This window comes from Oncorhynchus masou, chromosome 29 (assembly GCF_036934945.1).
Source record: "Oncorhynchus masou masou isolate Uvic2021 chromosome 29, UVic_Omas_1.1, whole genome shotgun sequence".
NCBI classification, from domain to species: Eukaryota; Metazoa; Chordata; class Actinopteri; order Salmoniformes; family Salmonidae; genus Oncorhynchus; species Oncorhynchus masou.
The window spans coordinates 95,322,035-95,328,895 of record NC_088240.1 but is presented as its reverse complement, the minus strand read 5'-3'; the positions used below and the strand labels follow the sequence as shown (position 1 = coordinate 95,328,895).

At 40.2% G+C, this 6,861-nt stretch overlaps 1 long non-coding RNA gene across 3 annotated transcripts in view; it reads left to right on the top strand.

Moving 5' to 3' along the window:
- Nucleotides 1–3,157: 3,157 nt before the first annotated feature.
- LOC135521008 (uncharacterized) overlaps nt 3,158–6,861 on the top strand; it is a 263,402-nt gene continuing 259,698 nt past the window's right edge. For 2 of the 3 annotated variants that reach the window (XR_010452476.1, XR_010452477.1), the window contains exons 1-2: nt 3,158–3,758; nt 5,211–5,468. This is a non-coding gene — a long non-coding RNA (uncharacterized LOC135521008). The remainder of the gene's footprint in view (nt 3,759–5,210; nt 5,469–6,861) is intronic. The other variant, XR_010452475.1, reaches the window with a different exon arrangement.

The window sequence follows — 6,861 nt, the reverse complement described above, 5'->3', positions numbered from 1 at the left end:
GACTGTTTCTACCTCTAGATACACCAGCCAGACTGTTTCTATCCCTAGATACACCAGCCAGACTGTTTCTACCTCTAGATACACCAGCCAGACTGTTTCTATCTCTAGATACACCAGCCAGACTGTTTCAATCTCTACCTCTAGATACACCAGCCAGTCTGTTTCTATCTCTATCTCTAGATACACCAGCCAGTCTGTTTCTATCTCTACCTCTAGATACACCAGCCAGACTGTTTCTACCTCTACCAGTACTGCACTATAAATGAAATAGAGTGCCATTTGGAGTCTGTGGGTTGTATATCTATATCTAACTACAATAGACTGTCACCGTCCCTCCAAATGTGTGCCCCCCTAATGACCATGCTACACTGGTACCTTACAGCTGTCTGTTTATATCCCTCTGTACCCATTGCATACCACAGACTTTCAGTGTGTACTTTGGTCCCTTTAAAGAATCAATATGATTCAATGTTTGATGGAATTATTGTCTTGTACTGGAAAAACCTCAACATTATAACTGAACCAAAGCAGATGGAACTTCCCAGGTTATGCTGGAAGGCAGTTCAGAACAAAGAACATGTTTTTTTAGACTACTGGTTTGTTACACAGCGGGAGATCTTTTCAAACTACTGGATTCAAACTACTGGCTTGTTACACAGCGGGAGATCTTTTCAAACTACTGGCTTCAAACTACTGGCTTGTTACACAGCGGGAGATCTTTTCAAACTACTGGCTTCAAACTACTGGCTTGTTACACAGCGGGAGATCTTTTCAGACTACTGGCTTGTTACACAGCGGGAGATCTTTTCAAACTACTGGCTTCAAACTACTGGCTTGTTACACAGCGGGAGATCTTTTCAAACTACTGTCTTCAGACTACTGGCTTGTTACGCAGCTGGAGATCTTTTCAGACTACTGGCTTGTTACACAGCGGGAGATCTTTTCAAACTACTGGCTTCAAACTACTGGCTTGTTACACAGCGGGAGATCTTTTCAGACTACTGGCTTGTTACACAGCGGGAGATCTTTTCAAACTACTGGCTTCAAACTACTGGCTTGTTACGCAGCTGGAGATCTTTTCAGAATACTGGCTTGTTACACAGCGGGAGATCTTTTCAAACTACTGGCTTCAAACTACTGGCTTGTTACACAGCGGGAGATCTTTTCAGAATACTGGCTTGTTACACAGCGGGAGATCTTTTCAAACTACTGGCTTCAAACTATTGGCTTGTTACACAGCGGGAGATCTTTTCAAACTACTGGCTTCAAACTATTGGCTTGTTACACAGCGGGAGATCTTTTCAAACTACTGTCTTCAGACTACTGGTATGTTACACAGCGGGAGATCTTTTCAAACTACTGTCTTCAGACTACTGGTTTGTTACACAGCGGGAGATCTTTTCAAACTACTGTCTTCAGACTACTGGTTTGTTACACAGCGGGAGATCTTTTCAGGCTACTGGCTTGTTACACAGCGGGAGATCTTTTCAAACTACTGTCTTCAGACTACTGGTTTGTTACACAGTGGGAGATCTTTTCAGACTACTGGCTTCAAACTACTGGCTTGTTACACAGCGGGAGATCTTTTCAAACTACTGGCTTCAAACTACTGGCTTGTTACACAGCGGGAGATCTTTTCAATCTACTGGCTTCAAACTACTGGTCTGTTACACAGCGGGAGATCTTTTCAAACTACTGGCTTCAAACTACTGGCTTGTTACACAGTGGGAAATCTTTTCAAACTACTGGTCTGTTACACAGCGGGAGATCTTTTCAAACTACTGGCTTCAAACTACTGGCTCGTTACACAGCGGGAGATCTTTTCAAACTACTGTCTTCAAACTACTGGCTTGTTACACAGCGGAAGATCTTTTCAAACTACTTGTCTGTTACACATCGGGAGATCTTTTCAAACTACTGGCTTCAAACTACTGGCTTGTTACACAGCGGGAGATCTTTTCAAACTACTGGCTTCAAACTACTGGCTTGTTACGCAGCGGGAGATCTTTTCAAACTACTGTCTTCAAACTACTGGCTTGTTACACAGTGGAAGATCTTTTCAAACTACTTGTCTGTTACACAGCGGGAGATCTTTTCAAACTACTGGCTTCAAACTACTGGCTTGTTACGCAGCTGGAGATCTTTTCAGACTACTGGCTTGTTACACAGCGGGAGATCTTTTCAGACTACTGGCTTGTTACACAGCGGGAGATCTTTTCAGACTACTGGTCTGTTACACTGTGGAAGATCTTTTCAGACTACTGACTTGTTATCCAGGCTGTATCACATCCGGCCATGATTGGGCGTCCCATAGGGCGGCGCACAATTGCCTCAGTGTCGTCCGGGTTTGACCCGGGGTAGGCCGTCATTGTAAATAAGATTTATTTTTTTCTTAACTGACTTGCCTAGAAAAATGAAGGTAATATACAGTAGTACTTAAAAAGTATTACTTAAAAATCATACAATGTGATTTTCTGGATTTTTGTTTTAGATTCCGTCTCTCACAGTTGAAGTGTACCTATGATAAAAATTACAGACCTCTACATGCTTTGCAAGTAGGAAAACCTGCAAAATCGGGCAGTGTATCAAATACTTGTTCTCCCCACTGTAGATATAATTATTACACAGTGGGTGATTTTTCTGTGCTTTCAATACTCAAGTTCATGGTTAAAGATTTCATGATGCTTATCTTGCTCTTCTTTGAATACTTGTTTAATCTCCTCAACAGTAAATACACAGTTAATACAATTAATTGAGCATAGTGTTGATTTATAATCCAATGCTTTGTGTTTGTTAGAGTGGCAGGCAGCCTAGTGGTTAAGAATGTTGGGCTAGTAACTGAAAGGTTGCTAGTTCGAATTGCTGAGCTGACTAGATTAAAAATAAAAAAATCTGTTGATGTGCCCTTGTGCAAGGCACTTAACTCTAATTGCTCGAGTAAGTCACTCTGGATAAGGGTGTCTGCTAAATGTAAACATGTATTTCATACTTTGTATGTTATTTATTCCTAAAAAGTATGAATGTTGAGGATGAATATGGTGAATATTGGAAGCTCTGCACAGAGACATGGCAATCTAAGGCTTTGTAGATCAATAGTTGTATTATTAAAAAAATATGTATTATATAATATAACTATTATATTTTATAAAAGCTTTTAATCTTTGAGGTCTAGAAGTTCCAAATTGTTATACGTTTTTGTTCCTTCCTCTTATTCATAACAAACATTAATAAAGCTTCATAAACTAACCAACGAAGCCTTATAATCTCTCTCAGCTTCTCTATTGTTAGAAAAGTTCACACCTTTTATTTGAATGGTATGAAGACAACAAGTCCTTATTAAATCTGTTATTAAATGTCCAGCTATAGCAGTCATCAGAGTTGTCCCTAAATGATGTGGGAGAGGGACGGCCAGACAAGGACAGACAGTGAGGTCTCTGGACAAAGAGTTACCGAAGTAACGGTCAATATGGAAATATACCGTCTTTGCGTAAAATAGCTGGAAAAATAAAAAATAAAATAATAATTGAGTGATATGTTGTGAGTGTTAATCTAATGAATATACTGTACCTATGATGTTGCTTTCTTTGTTGTTGTTTAGTATTATTTCGAGGGCGGGACTGAAACTGGAATGAACAAGGCGCGGCCAAGAATCCCCTTCACACGTGCAGACAAAGAGCGCCAACAACACAACCCAAATATGCACTTTTAAACTTTTCCAAAGGAAACGGACGACTTCCACGAACATAGGAAATGCAACGGTAAGTGGGTTTTAAAGTGAATGTTGTGCCATGTGTTGCTTTTGATGAGATTTTTATTAGATTTAATTAGAATATAAAAAGTTGCTGATAGTTGGTGCGTCAGCTCGCAAAGTTGAGAGCACAAAGCGCGAGGAGCGTTCCTTTGTCTGATGCAGCGCAGAGACCGGAGAGAGAGAGAGAGCATGGATGCTTTCAAATGGACTTATATCCCCCCTAAATAACTCGTTTATTATTGACATATATAAACTATATGAATCGAAGTTTGTAGTTGTTTCGTGGTGTTTATCTCAAGGGGATGGGTTGAAGGAGACAAAGCTGTCAAAAGTTGGATGGTGAGGGAAGTTGGAAAGAGAATTACGCGTGACGACGAACTTTCTTTTTAATAATACACGTTTGGATAAAATACACGTTTGAATTACAAATTCGTAGGCTTATTTATATAAATAATTACATTGTGAGGTTCAGAGTGATATGGACACTTTTGTTGTTGTGAAGAATTGAGAACAATACAATCAGGTGCATGTATGCTTCTCTATTTGGATAACCTAATAGCTGAAACAAGACTAAATGGAATATTTTACAGCCTTCTGTTATGATTCCAGAACGCAACAACGAATAAAGGCGAAGTCCTGGTAGTTTAGGGAGTGAGCATTGAGCAACAGGTATAAGACACAGCACAGTAAGTCGGTGTGGTAGACTCTTTGTTACGTTCCCTTTGTTCTGTTCCATACTCACCAAAAAGGAGCGAATACAAGAATGCGAAAAGAAAGTAGAAAATAAGCCTATTTGACTTCAGAAAAGTGATAAACTATTGGAAATAATTGATTGCGGAAGTTTTAATGCCTTTTATAAGTGGTTATGAAGGGAAACATACACGTTTATGGATGCAAATGTATACGAATGTCTCTCTTTTTTGAGCACCCATAGAATAGAGTAAATATCTACATATATATATATATATTATTTTTTTTTTTTATCATATTGGGTTTTTCAAAAATGACTTGAAACTTCTAGTCTACATTAATGCTTTACCACCCCAAGTTGCAAAACGAATAGTCCAACAATCTTGTTCTGAAACCATGGAAACTTCTGTTCTAATTTGATGGGCATGGAATTCTCCGGTTTTACACGTCTTTAACATGCGACGTGTGTTCCTTAATCTACACTCATTATAAAACACTGAATAACGTTTTAAAATACATTTTCATTGAACTTGTTGAGGATTATCTAAGTAAATACGATAGTATAGTTTGCATACGTCTAAATGTATTTTTTGTTAGCCTTATTTTATTCGTTTCATCGACCACTTTGTTGGACTGTTAAAAACAAGCCAAAATCTGTCTGCCAGTGTTTATCACTAACTTTTCTATCGTTTCAAACTCGATTTTTCTGCCCAAACTGTGAGTAATACAGAGGCCCTCAATAACTTTGATTTTCCTCTGCTATCCTCAGGTGGGTTGAAACCTGTTTCATTTGAAAAGCTTTTCTTTCTCGGGAGGCCCGAATTGGGAAAAAGTACCTTGGAGCCGTACCTTTACAACCGGAGTTTAGCAGCAGGTCCTTTGAATAACCATCTACACTGTGGCGGATTTACCCGCGACCTGTACCGGACTCATCGAATCGGAATTGGATTATATCTTCCGGCGCACATCACAACAAAGGCTTTCCAAATTGGATAGGCGTCTCATCGGACCCTCAAGGACAACATGGGTAGGTTAGCCCGCTTCCACAGCGATTTCTTCAGGGAAGACTTGTGGAGTGACGCTTGTTTCCTAATTTGGTGCACAACATCCCATCCTAAAACTAAGTTGCACTTGCAGTGCGTATTTCAGAGTTGCAGTGCATATTTCAGCGTTGCAGGGCATATTTCAACGTTGCAGGGCATATTTCAGCGTTGCAGGGCATATTTCAGCGTTGCAGGGTGTATTTCAGTTGCAGGGCATATTTCATAGTTGTAGTGTGTATTTGAGAGTTTCAATGTGCATTCCAGAGTTGCAGGGCGTAAATTGGTGTGGTTGGTTTAGACTTGGCGGTGTTTAGACTGTTATTACCTCGTTTACGTCTTAGGCGACAACATGTATTTTATTAAAATGTTTGATGTATTTATGTTCTGTTGAAATTGCATAGTTCAGTTGATAAAGTTAGAATTTGTTTTCAAACCAGCGTGTTGTCTGTGTTTACAAAAGCCATGTGACGGCCAGTTAAATGATTAGCCGGTGAACTATGTTTTCAGCAAGGCTGAAGCTGGACAGCGTCCCTGTAATGTGGGGGAGGGGGTTGGGGATTGAACGATGATGTTGCGCATTGAGGGCCTTGTATATGATTACATTGACTGATTTACACGCATCTGTTCACATTGCTGGCATTTATAGATTACGTTATTACATGTATTATCCTCCAGACAGTTCGCCTGCAGATAGAGAGAGAGAGAGGGAGAAGTTACCTCACTATACAACCCTCATCCTCAATGATGTCATTGAGAGCCAATGAAAAGACGCGAGGGGGGGCTCTTCGTAGAATTCAGGCAAAGCCCCCGCCCCCTACGGCGCTCATGGAACCACACATGCACACCCAGTGTTGCCATAGTAGTAGTCGGCAGTATCACATTTTTGCCACACTGCATTGCGATAAAGTGGGGGAGAATAGGCTACACGAAGCACACGCCGGTTATAAGGCTGTTTCCGTTGCAGCTTCTGCTTGTTGTAAATGCCGTTGGTGATTTTTGTCTTTTATTAGATTAAATAAAATCGAGAGAATTTTTGAAAAGGCCTATGATTAACATTTATTTGGAACATTTTCCCCTGTTTTGTGTCTTTTCGTGAATTGGATTCTCTTTCACAGTCAATACAAATGATTAAATTAGCAATTTGAAATAACCTGATGTTATCCTTTGGTGGTGGTCGTTCCTGTTTTCACACCTCCACCCACAGAGCCGAAGCCTAGGAGCCATGTCAGGAGACAGTCACAGAGTGCACTGCAGACTGCAGAGTAGAAATGAACCACATGCGGTCTCTATCTATTAACAGACACCTCTGAGCAGGGGCCAATAAGCTCACAGTGGAGTAGTGGCCATACCATGATGTCATCTTACATCATCTCATAC